At 33.9% G+C, this 14,145-nt stretch overlaps 1 long non-coding RNA gene across 1 annotated transcript; it reads left to right on the top strand.

The window, feature by feature from the left end:
* Positions 1-1,599: 1,599 nt before the first annotated feature.
* LOC124630911 lies at positions 1,600-10,567 on the top strand. Its single transcript, XR_006984458.1, has 2 exons — positions 1,600-2,329; positions 10,149-10,567. It is a non-coding gene; the product is annotated as an uncharacterized LOC124630911 (long non-coding RNA).
* Positions 10,568-14,145: the final 3,578 nt, after the last annotated feature.

Raw genomic sequence — 14,145 nt, 5'->3', positions numbered from 1 at the left:
GCACATTTATATTTTTTTGTTTTGATTTTAATACGCAAGCAATGAGCATAGAGACTAGAATTGCTTCACCTTATTTTGAGAAATATGTTAAAGCCCATGAACGCTAAACAGAAGATGACGAACAAGAATCATGCAATTTTTTGCTTTAAAGTCCACCGTTTAAAACATCGTTACAACAGATCGTAGTTTCCTTACATCATTTATTTCACAGCGGGCCAGATTACGTAGGTCACAAATCAGCTGGAGCGCGATATTTTTGTTTCAATCTAAGATTAGATCAAAATATTTAGACGAAAGATAGGTGGAAAACTCCGGAATTGGATTGTCGCCAACCACCGAAACCGCTGACCAAATATGAAATGCATTCGTTATTAATAGATCATTTGCAGATACCATTCAGCATGAATGAAATGGATTGACCGGGCTATCAATCACTAGACATTATTGTTTAAATTATTTTTGGCCACGAAAATATTTAAGCGCATATTTGGATTGAAATACCAATCAAGGCTCTCTATCATTGCCTAACAAATGTATTAATTTAAAGATATCGAATGGAACACGCAAGATCTATGCAACTGTAACCTCCAAGGTGAAGAAATGGCTAACGATTTTTGTCGGCAGCCGAGCGTTTCAAATTAAATGATATCTTTTTAAAAAGATTGGTGGCGTCTTAGCAGATGACGAAGATAGATGCTCTTGTGTCCGCGGCTCGTTTGCTATCATTATCCTCAAGAGACTGCACTACTGCAGGATAAAGTTCTCAGTGTCAGGTTTATCTGGTCTTTGCAACGTAATCTCCATAAAGAGGCGGTAATAGTAATTCAAGCATGCTATCTTGCAATATTATTATTGTAAAAAACGATCAGTATCAGATCATATTTGAATCTGATCCGAAAACCGGCTCAAAAGGCGAAATGACGAAACAGATTTCTAGATATCGTGTTTTAATATTTCTAAAATATGAACACACCGCGATCATCCGAGTAGAATTAATATTAAACAATATGGTAGATGAAAATGGGGCATCATGCGAGCCTATGTTCATACAGGCGGGTGCGGCGATGCGTATCGATAAAGTAATTATAACAAGAACACATAGCCTCTTTTACAAGCCGGTTAGCGTATTATGTAAACTACAATGAACAAGTTGACAACATTTTTGAGGTGCATATAAGTTTATAAATATTTTCGGTGAGTTTTTTTGTGTTGAATATAAACGTATTCGCGGATAATAACATCATGGCGAGAGAAACGTGGGATTGATATTTCTGATATAGTTCACCTTTTTACTGGTGTATTATTTTAAATTGTTTGTCCAATAAAAAAGTAAATAAATGCACTGTAATAGTGCATTTGTACATTCTATAGTTCGGCCATTCAGAGAATGCGTTCCTGACACGTCGCGATTGAACTGACGACGTAACTTTGCAATGGCGTTGCAGTTACGATAAAAATATTTTTGCTGGTTGTTTACCGTTTTAACAATTGAGGAGCATTAAAACAACATTATTATATCAATAATCAATGAATGTAGTTACGTCGTCAGTTCAATCGCGACGTGTCAGGAACGCATTCTCTGAATGGCCGAACTATAATTCATGCCTACTATTGTACCTGTACTTGAATAGTTTATTGAGGACACAGTATGAGTCAGCATTAAACGCATTTTGTTTCAGTTCAGACGTTTTGTTTCTCTTTTGTAATTATCATTATTTCTTTATTTAGTATCTCCACCTGTTAATGCTTTAGTTAATACAAATAGACCTTGTCTACATAAATCATTAACTGCCGTTAGTTAGTGTCCCATCCATTGTGTCTCGGAAATGGGCTGGGGATTAAATTAATATTAGCGTTGGCGATAATCCGTACCCAAACGACCGGAACGAAGGACTTCGTGACCTAAATATCAGTCACCTGCGTACCTCATAAATATTCCATCTCAAAGTAAACCGTAAAGAAAAATCACAGATTGCAAAAGACGAGCTTATTAGCAATAATGGTAGGTCTCGAAGGTCGTCCAGTTGCGGCGGAGGCATTTCTGCAGCTGATGTAGCTGTTTCGTTTTACTATGGAGGTCTTGATATGTGTAAAGGAGACGCGGTTAGTCGTCGGTCCGCTTCCCCTCTCGCTGATGTCGAAACCTTCGGTTGCATGCGCCCGCGCTGGGCGCTGCGCCGTAGCATTGCCGACGGTGCGCAAACGACGAACGAACAGTTGGACCACAACACACAAGGAATAGTGCTCTTGTTAAAAAGTGACAGTGAAATGCGACAAGCACGTGTCGTGAGGTAGCCGGTGACACAACCTGCGCTGACTCCTGACTTCGGTTAGTTCTCGTGTTAATAATAATTCTGTTTTTAAAACTTTTTTTTTCATGAATGCGCAGGATTGTATTTGAAAACAAAGAAACATGAGGTAATTACTGCTCGTGAGGATACATTATAACCGGTTTGGTGACGTTGGTTTAAGTAGACTGCGCCGGCTTCAAAATATATTCTCTTTGTTTGGTCATTTATAAAAGTTATCTCAAAATAGCAGCACGTGTGTGTTTGAATAACATGTTCATTTTCCTTTCTCAAAGTGTAGTGTAAAAATGACCGATAATTAGGTATGTATTTGTGCTAAGTAGCTGTGACATTTTGTAGCATACCGGTTGTTGTAAATTGTTTTGTTTTAAACTGAAGCTGTGGCAATATTACACCGGTTCGTTACCACATATTCCTCGGTATGGGCTTGTTGTGTATATCTCAAGGTAAAGTTGATTCAATTATGTACTTTATATACCTACTCGTACCTAGGTATTACGTTTGTCGTTCTTGGCACCATTTATTTATTACCTAGGCTATTAACTTTATGCCTGTAAAATTAATTTCTAGATAAATAAATGAGCCAACTTTATAATTAGTTTCCTAATTTCCTCGAAGTCTAGTAAAAATAATATAAGGAAAGTCAATAAATCTCGACTAGGGATATATTTGAGGCAGGACTGTGTACTCAATTATAACTTTGAAAAACCCATTTACAAAACACTGAATAAAATATTTAATGGAACGTCAAACTGAAATGCTCGCAATCGAGTGGGAGATTATTAAGATATCTAAAGTTTGAACAAAAGTGCTTTTGATATTAAATTATAAAATTCAAAGGCCGTGAATGATCAATCAATCAATAATCTTCACTTATGAATACAGATAAAAATACTTAGTACTCAGTACGAATCTGAACTACGAGGCTAAAATTGCTTCATAAAATTTTCCCTTTGCAGGTAATTTTTACCTCAAGTCAATTAATTTGTTTACTTAGTCATTCCTTTTAGACAAACAGCCTAGAATATTTGTGCACAAGTCGTTGACCCATATGTCTCAAATTGAACTGACTACATTGCTATTTCAAGTTACCAAAATCGGACGGATCCTAAAAAGTTAGCACATTTATTTCTAGTTGATTCTAACTCACATCCATATTCAGACTATGGAGAGGTATCTACATAAACAGCCTGTTTAAAATAGCCAAGTCGGATTGTGTGATGATCACTTAAATTACTAATGCAAGGCATTCTCTCTCTTATAATTTACTAAATCGCATTAAAAACCTAGGTCTTTAAAAAATACACACCCAGGAAGTTGTATTTTTTTTATTGAAATTTAAATAATTACACAGGTGTGTATCTTAAGCCTTAGCTCGCCGAACTTTTACGTTTGATGGCGATTAAGTGTACCATCAGAAATTCGATCTTTGCAATATATTGATCAATCAATCATTTCGATCTATATATCGAGTCTTCTTTGAAATGCATCTTAATTGATACTTGCTCAATCCAGTACTCAATGTTTAATCTAACGCGTTCCTTTCATAAAATAGCTAAAAAAGATCTAGGCATTCCATCACCGGCAAAAATAAGGAGTGCATTCAACTGATGTTAATGTTCTTGTCATTCAAAAATCAATTTAAGCCACCCATTTTAATCCAATAACCAGCCGGGAGAAGGTCGTTCTATGGTGGGATCTTATACTATACAGTACCTATAAAAAATACTTTTTCACTAGATCTATAAAAAAGTAAACAAAAGAATTAAAACAAAAAGAAGACATATTAAACATTTAATTGCATAACTATGACCTTAAACTCACAACCTCTATGCTCAATGGCCTTAACGCACTCAAGCAAATGGACCTGTCACATAGTGAAGAGACATCATACGTCATACCTTAATAGTACCCGCACATTGCAGACTAAACAGTCATTAAACATCCTTGGCAGTCGTTACGGGTAGTCAGAAGCCAGTAAGTCTGACACCCTGCGGTATTTGGTTGCGCGTGGAACTGGGTTAAGGGGGTCACATAGTCGCTCCTGGTAAAGCACTGGTACTTTTTGAGCCCAAACGAACCATCGGCCGACTAAAAGTTGGCAGTGTGTAGTTACCCTAAATGTTTGAGTATTTGAGTAGGTACGTAGGTTCTCAGCAGTTGAACCTTCGCAGGTAAATAAAATACGACATCGAAGGTCATATCGAATGAAATAGAAATGTAAAGTATGTTGTAACTTGGCAATGGATCATGTGTGAGATTTATTGGTGAGAACAAGGTTCTTTTAAAGCCAAGGTTTGTTATGGAAATATGTCGTTCGGTATTTGAATTTAATCGATTTCATAGCGTGACCGACTTCTGTGTGTCTGTTGAAAGTTCTTTTTAGTTTCCAGTTTCCCAACTTTGTGAGTTGAAGGAAACTGGAATGTGGGAGTTCGTCTTCACATCACTTGTACAGAGAAATCAAAGAGATTTTTAATGAATTGAATCTTTGCTACTCTAAAATACTGCATAAATAGAAAATTTTCAGTGCATTGAATGATAGTTTGTTTTTCTTAAAAAACGTGTTGTACTGAGAGTCAAAAGGACATTTAAAGAAATGAATGTGGACGTTATGGAGATATATTTGTAAAATGTGGGCAATTCTTATGAGTATTTCGTTACACATGTAACAATGCGCGATAATAATGTGTACGCAATTTAGTACAATGACCGAGTTTAAACAATTGCAGTGCAAACATCATGATTGTAACTAATATGTTATCTTAATAATAATAGCAACCATCCTTCAAAGTATTTAATGTTTGCGCAATTATAGAAATTACGTAAATATGCAAACATTGTCTTTTCTTTTGCTGAAAAATAACTCAAGAATGAAGGCCACTAACTTTATATGCATGAGTATATATACTCGTTCTTACCTGCTACTTACTTACATGATATTAATCACGACAGCATGTCTCTACCAGCTCAATTTCAATAGATAATTTTTTGCAATTTTTATCAATAACATTGATATTGAAATGACGTATAAATCGCGATAGATTAAGGACAAGTTAAAGAGATAAGAATTCAAAGTTATCTCACGTAAAATACTAGACGGTTGATAACGTTTACAAACATTACAAAATCCGGCAAAAACTTTTTAGGATTTTTGTGACCAAAAGACTGCTCAATATTATTATTTCTTTAGATGGCTTAAGTATTGTTCAGTCAGTCATTCCAAGTTTTTATATTTACATACTTTGTAGATAAAAGACAATTGTTGTTTAAACAATTCCTTTTTACACCGCAGTAAATGCGATACCGCAGGGTTTTGACCGCTGATAACAGTACAAATAACACGTAATCAACTTAAACAATACTTAAGTGATCAACTGTTATTGATAAGTTTCTGTTACACTTTGTAACATAATGAAAAATAACTAATTTAAACACCCATGAAAAGATATTAATCAGATCTCATGACCAATTTAAGTAAACATACGGTAAGATCCCACAATATAAAAAATATTTTGTTACAGAAAAGCTCTCAGACTCAATTTGCATGTAAGAAATTATAACAAAGATGCAATGAACCTACTCAACTTTTAATTGAAATTAAGCTTTATGAAAATTGGTACCATAAACAAAAAACCTTAGAAAGTTCCCTTAACGAGAATAATCCAATTGCAGTTTAGTTCAATTCACATGTCGTTAATCTAAACTTAATGACAAACAATCGTTAATCTGTAATCAAAAGAACCAATTGTCTATTTGAAAGTTTTTATGCATAGCCTACTTTCATGCAAGTTTTTATACATACTCGATAGCGAATTAAACAGAAGAACATTCTTTCGATTTTATTGCTTGCCGTAATATCGAAAAAAATACTATTAAATTAATTAAAGTTAATAATAAACAGATTTCTTGTAAGCTCCTTAGACAACAAACGACAACAAAATTACGATTCGTAAAGTCTCTAACAAAATGGTATTTACAGTGACCTTTCAAGTTTTGCTACGGATCGCAAACTGGGTGAACCACCGAGCTAAAGGTTAACACTTTTCTGCGAACAAAAAGTTTAACTAATAATAATACCGAAGCGTTACTTAACAACGTCTATTCTCTGTTCAATGAACTTGTTCAATTGGAGGACAATTTATTACTTAATAGAATTGGCTCCAGTCCACTCCTCAAGCCTCTATGTGATCGATGACCGGTACAGAAATATAATATTCTTTGGCAAATATTCTATCGTATCTGATTGACTGTTTCGAGAATGATAATAAAATATAGTTTATTTGGTATTTTCTTTTCTTTGTTCGTCATTGACTCGACTTTGGTTTGAAAGGATGGATTTGTGTATGCTTATGCACTTTATCTTTTCCGCCTCATTAACGTTGTAATAAAATTATTGTTCACTATATTTTCGATAAGATGTTATAAAAATGAGTAACATATTAAATAAACGACAATATATTGCAACAAAGATCACAATCCTTTCTAAAATTGCCACATGTTCGTTCATGTTACGCGTGACTTTGTTGAAGACAAGATCTATGTTCTAAGATCGCTCTAGTTACTATCATTATATGTATTAGGTACTTATACGAAGTTAGTACATATCTAAATATTATAAGAAATTCTTTGGCACTAGAATCTGTCTTATCGTAGCGCCATTTTACTTTCAATAATTATACTTATCCATCTTTTAATAATGATTTAAAATGTAAAATATATAAATAATGTTAAAGCATTTGTTGGTTTCCCGGTATGCAATTCCTTGTTCCTTAAATAGATTTTCTCAAAAATCTACTGCAGCAAATTCGGGGTACTTAAATTGTTATTTTATGCACGTTCTGCCTCGTCACTGCCTATATTTTCCGGGATTGGCAAGGTCCACCTGCTTACTGAACTATAACATTAACATCGATGATGGTGCTACTTTTCCAAGACTTACACGTATAACACGGAAAATATTGAATTCTGCTTTAAACCATTTACATTTTTGTTTAGCCCCACATACATAAATTGAAACCACAGACTTATGGACACAATAATATGGTACATAAAAAACAGCGTGACAAGGGGTCCATCTTAACATATTCTGTGCCAAGTATAACCCTAATTTTCAGATGTAGATATTATGCTTAACACAGACCGATATAATAAAGAAATATGTTTCTGCAAGTAGTCCTTAAATTGAGAACAAAATAAAGGTACCCGACCAGTATTGGTTTATCATTATCGGGGTCTTTAAAAAGAAATGGGTTTCAACAAAGCTTATATTTAACTATCGAATATTGGTCCCTAAGAGCCGATTTACTCGCTTAATTAACCATTTCGCCGAAATTAAGCTATTCTCGCAACCGCCTGTTTACCTTTCATGTCGATAGCGATAAAACGATCGCAGTAATTCAATGATCTGAAATACAAAATTAACAAACTTTGTTTAGGATTATCAGATATATATGTAAGTTCATATTCCAGTCCTGAAAATATCAGTTAAGGATATCCTTTTCAGATATTTACAGCTATCTGAATTGAGATAAGTAAACAGTTTTTGATAAAATAATCTCTTAATGAATTTTGATCGATAGACAAGTATACTTTATCGGCATAGCAATAAAAATCTTATCAATGCACGTTTCAGTAAATGCAGGATACGACAGAAATTTCTCGTTTAATATATGACAGGGCATAAAATTACGTAGCCATTAATCTTTCTTTTCTAATCTTCGATTGGAAAATCCAAAAACAAGATAAAAATAAGTTGTCAGGAACGGCTAATTTTCTTTCAGACTTTTCAATAAAATATAATTCTGAGATTCTAAATTATCATATCAATGGTAAGTACACTTCATTCAGATGCTAAACTGGTTTTGCCCTTCGGCTTGGCACGTCGAGTTTTTACAAGTCATACTGAGAAAGTAAATCATCTCATCATTCATTGAGATTCGTCTGAATCATCTGTTTTTGTACATTTTCAAGTTCAACCAATTATCTTCTTACAAATATTTTCGATAATTTTCGTCAGTTTCATATTTGGGTCTGCTATCGACGAATTTTCATTTCTGTAAAGAAATAACTCTCTTCAGATATTTTTTTTAAACTAAAACAAAATATACTTTAATCGTTTTGCAAATACCAAAGCTACGGTTTCTTAAACGCAGTAAAGAACACAATGCGATCCAATTTGATTCCGATCACATCTCATTAAGGAATATTGTAGAAAAACTTGAAGTCTAAATTGGAACATTGGAACTGAAGATAATTTGGGTAGGTATGTAACATCTATAAATAATGCCTACTCAATTGGCCCGGGTTATCAGCAAATAGATAACCTGTATCTTCGTATATTTATAGTTATGATTATATAGCAAAGAGTTTTGTAAATACTAAAACGTGCCCAGAGATAAGTTGTGATATCTGTGTTGTGAAGTACGAATAATCACACGAGATTGCGGGCACAGGCATTGTGGGAGAAATATGAAATAACCAGATTTATTTATTTATTTATTTATTTATTCATCTCCAAGTTACTATGCCTTTACAGACTTAAATCTAATGCGACTTAGTACCTACTTACAATTAATATCTCCTTAACTATATCAGATATATTTTTACATTAAAACTTGTGATTATTAGCTTATAAATTAACCTGGTAATTGAGTTGATAAGGTCAGATAGGAAATCGCTCCTTGTAAAACACTGGTAGGTACCCAGTTGTATCTGTTTAGACTGGAAGCTAACCTTAACATGGTTGGGAGCCTAGGTAGATGATGATGTTAGCTTATAAATGGGCATCCATACTTAAAGAAATTTCGAGTTATAACAGTGACCATCAAAATCGACTGTAAGCTGACCTAAACGGCGACAAAATTCGTAGTATTCTAAAATGTAAAAGGCAGTTATTTGGCTCTTTGTAATACGAAATCACTTAAGTCCTAACTGGTAATCCAGTAAAGGGTCTGGATGCTGAACTAGTTAGTTCAGATTCAGCTAGTTGATCCTAAAACATTTTAGGCATCTCTTGAATTGGGACACTAGACCCAACAATTCGAGTTAATAAAACCTGAAATAACTGTTCAGTAATTTAAACTTCAAATTGACAGAATTTTACCTATATCAATTTTAATTCGACGCAGGAATGACACCAGGTGTTTAAAACCTAACTCATGGAGCCATATATTCTAGCCGCGGTCACATTGTTTAAGGCTGACCATCTGCGTAAAGAAGTTCATATTCATCTGCCTATTACAAATAATAACAAAATTAATAGTCTATTTTTGCCTTCATCGTATTAGGTAGACTTTATCCTGAGGATTATGCTGTAATTCATGGAGATGATAACTATTTCTGTGCTAAATAACGCGTATCGGATTATTGTTAAGCCGGTATTCAAATGTAATACAAATTCGGTGTTATCTAGATAGAACAGACGTATAAACAAAAGTTGTCGAATGGATTCTCGTTATTTGGATTAGCGGCTTTAGATATATTTTTGGTAGACGAGACTGTATCTGTATCAATAACCCTAATATTATTATTTTATATTATATTTCTATCACGCTCTTCAATCTGATGAAAACGTACTTTTCTATTACCTATCACATTTTTATCAGTGAATATTATTTTTATCGATGAAGGAAATGTAAACAATACTTTCAGTTCCATCTACGATTACTTAATAAAAATACGATACGTAATTATCGACTTACTATAAAATAAAGTACTACAATCTGAGGCTCACATTTTTCTCATACAATTTATATTAAATGTATCTACATCACGAAAAAAGAAAAATATATGAAAATGAACCTTATCTCTATTAACAAAACCTTTTTCTTGTTACAGGTGGCGTTCTTAAGTGCACGCAATCCGAGAGCGGAGTCTTCGTCCGGGGAACTTGAAACTTTAGCTGTTACGTTTACTTGATATTGCATTATAATTATGTGTTGGCAAACGCCTAGGCCGTACGTCTTAGCGTAGATAATGTTGGAACACGTAGCACTCCTCCCGGCCTGGTTTCTCATGGCGTGGCTGGGAGCCTGCCTTCTCTTCAGCCCTTTCGCAATATTCTTCGTAATGTGCTTACCGCAATTACCACTTTTAGTCGTAAGAAGGGCATGCCATATACCATTCGAGTATATTTGAACACTGAATGTGAGAAATGTGTGTGATAGTCATGTATTTTAGGGTATGAATATTCATAAGTTTGTATAAAGTGTAAATATTTTATAATGAATACATTTTTATTTTATGAAGCATCTTTATTGGTTGTTTGTTTTATTTTCGACTACTCATATGTTAGCACAATTGGTAAGTTTAATTAAGTTTTACCTAGTTTGAGTAAAATGACCAGACTAGCAAAGCCAAACAAGACCACGAGACATATTTTCTATGACACAATAGCCATTTAAATTGGCAACACACTTATTCCTGAACTTAGCTCTTTAATGAACATCAATTGGAGTTATAATAGTAACATTGATGGCTGTCTGTACTGCAATAGCGTGTCATGGAGTTAATAATAAAGAGCTTTATTGAAATGACCGGCCATGACTCAATGCTGTTCCAGATGCTTGCTGTATTACATCGTAAAACGGCTTTATTGGCACTAGCCTTGTAACCTGACTTCGATCTGATATATTTGAAATAAAGTAACTAGTACAATATCGAATCATCTCCCACAAAGGAAGTGATTTATTTTGAAACTGAAACACCTTCTAAGCAGGTTCTACTTTTTCACCTGTGTCCAGAAATACATACAAATTAATTCCCAATCAAATGCTATAAACAGTACTGGGTAATGCAAATATTATTCATGGTAAATGCATTCAAGAAACTCACAGTTACAGTGCAAAATTAATTCAATGACTAACAATGCAGCTTGTCTGACCTTGTCATAACCACTGAAGTAATTACAAAAGATAGCCCAACATACACGTGTAACCAGTTACAAGAAACTCATTTCTAGAAGTTTACATAACACAAACAAATAATAACAAAGACAGCGATTTCCAATCGGTCTCTGCAAATAGGTTACTAGGCCTACATAAATACGTTGTTATACTTTTTTGTCATAGTAGTTTCTGAATTCCCGAAACTTGACGAGTGATTGCAAATATTTATAATATTATGGTGATTGTTGATTGTTTTATAAAGAAATTGACTGAAAGTATAAAGGACTCATTAACGGCTAGTTTCTTCATCAAAAGTTAAAGTTAAAGTAATGTCTAAAGTAAAAGTAACGGTCAAATACATTTTTTCAAGGCTAAAGTGACAGCAAAACTAATAGAAAAATTGAATTTGACCGTTACTTTTACTTTAGACATTACTTTGACTTTAACTTTGGCTTTAACTTTTGATGAAGAAACTGGCTGTATGACAGCAATAAACAAATGAAGTACTTTAAACAATTTTGCTGATAGGTTGAGAAGTTCGGGTCAATTTTAGGGCAAGATCACAAAGGTAATTATGGTGTTCTAAAATTGAAACAATGATGTTCAAATACCATGTTTCACAGGCTTACATCATAAGTGTAATAATGATGATGATACCTACGTTTAGATAGTAGATCAGAATACAACACACACAAATCTTGGTTACAAATAGTTACAACAGCTTTGAGAAAACCAAACAAAGTGTTCGCTGGTGCGAGCCCTAACAAAATAAGATCTTTTGTCGAAATCTTTGAATTTGATTAAGTAAATGTCGTAGAAAATAAAAACATCTGAACATGAAAATCGATTAGAAAACTTCCTTTTTTCAGTTTCAGTTAGGTACTCTTTATTTGTTCATCTTTTTCTACGTTATGTTAGCACTACAAAGTCAAAGTTAAGCTAAGATACCTATTCAATACACGATTGGAAAACCTTTCAATGTTTTTAATAAAAGTTTTTGGCAGCTCTGAGATTGCTTTGGCAAAATTGATAGAAAATAAATCATAAGATTTTGAAAATCATTTCAATACTTTACATACATACTTATTTAGTCTTGACAGTGTGTACGTACACTAGATACGCACCTACCCACTCGACGCCTATCAGTCAAACTTAAAGAGAAAATTAGTTAGTTTGTTTTTGTTTAATACACCTTCACGAACCGATGGAAATAGGCATGGCGATAGTCGATTTGATACCCTGTAGACTACCTACTAAGAGACAGGCTGGCTAGTTTTTATCCAGGAGTTTTTGTGCTGACCGAAGTTTGCTCGGGAAGTTTGGCTGGAGTCGCGGGAAGTAGGTAATTATTGAATACCCATTTGATTCATAATAATTTGTCATGGCATCGTGTCGCCTGTATTTCATTTTGACTAACAGGGTAAGTAAATAGTGTACCTATGACTACCTGAAATATTAAACGGCTTGAGCTACCAAATTGGTCCATCAGAAGGCTTTGTTTATTAAAGACTAGCTTCCGCCAGCGGCTTCGCCCTCGTGGTGTGTTGATAAAAAGTAGCCTATGTGTTAATCCAGGGTATCACCTATCTACATACCAAATTTCAATCAAATCGGTCCAGCTGTTTTTGCGTGATTGAATAACAAACATACATCCATACATTCTCACAAACTTTCACATTTATAATATAAAAAAATAGGATTTACTTTTTTTACATTTTTTTTATTGAGTATCCAAATAAGCGCCATCTATGCAACTTTTGTGGTACTACGTAGCAACACAATATAACCTCTACGGTGTTGGAATGATAGAAGCAGTCATATTGTACCAAACCAGACAAGACACCTAGTTCATGAACAAAAATGAAGAAAGCGCTTATTAAACTAGTTTTCCAGCACCTGATATTTTGATCTATAAAATATATAGGCACCTACTGAGTAGTTACCTAAATTATAGTGCGATGGCAGTTCTTGAATTGGACCCTTGTTATTATACAGCTAATGACCTACTGTGACCACACTATAAAAATACTCAACCTTAAATGGTCCAATAATTTTTCGACACTAATATTGCTGAAGAGTTTGTTTGTCTATTTGAACACGCTAACTTTATGATCTACGAGTGGTCTGATTTAACGAAATATTAACATTGAAGATACATTTTGACGTTTACTTATCATTCGGTTAGGGAATGGGATTGAATGATTTAAATGCTTGTATAAATATTGTATCTAACATAACCTTCTATAATTAAAAAAAACGGCACCAAACCAAAATATTTGTAAACATCGTCAGGACACCCTGGGCTGTAGGTACATTAAAAAAAAAAACATAAAAGTCAATGAGCTGATTTAACGAGTTAAACCTTTTCTTTATTATCTCATTCAACACGAACAATGCTGAGATAACAGTTAGTTACCGCTTTTGTAACCATTCGTAAGACCTTGATCTAAACTTTAGACTCCTTACGAACGTTTCTAAGTTGTTACTGCAAAGATATGAAGAAAACAAGCTTTATCCTTGCACATATCTTTGAGATTGTGATCAACCAAAAACTGTATAGCTATATAAGGGTGTCTTAATGAAATTATAAATGGCTGCCAACTGTTTTAAGCTCTAACAATTTAGGACTTAGTAGCCAAAATAAGCGAACATATAAAACAGTATCAAAGGACCAAAAACAGCATGAGTGGAGCTTATACGTTTTACGTCTAAAAATACCTATTTCTAAAATTCAGCGTTAAGTTTTGAACAGGTAAACAATAGACTGATAATAACGCTAACACCACGAAGTTGACAGAAACCAACCATCTAGTTAATGAAGATCCATTGAAAGAAAGGACTGGACATGGAATGTCACAAATAAGTAAAAAAGACAATCGAAAGTTCAGAAAACTTAAACATAAAAATTACCAACATTACGATTACCAACATGACGATTCTACAGTAAA

This window comes from Helicoverpa zea, chromosome 1, assembly GCF_022581195.2.
Source record: "Helicoverpa zea isolate HzStark_Cry1AcR chromosome 1, ilHelZeax1.1, whole genome shotgun sequence".
In the NCBI taxonomy this organism is placed as follows: domain Eukaryota; kingdom Metazoa; phylum Arthropoda; class Insecta; order Lepidoptera; family Noctuidae; genus Helicoverpa; species Helicoverpa zea.
This window is presented reverse-complemented; position numbering and strand designations above follow the sequence as displayed.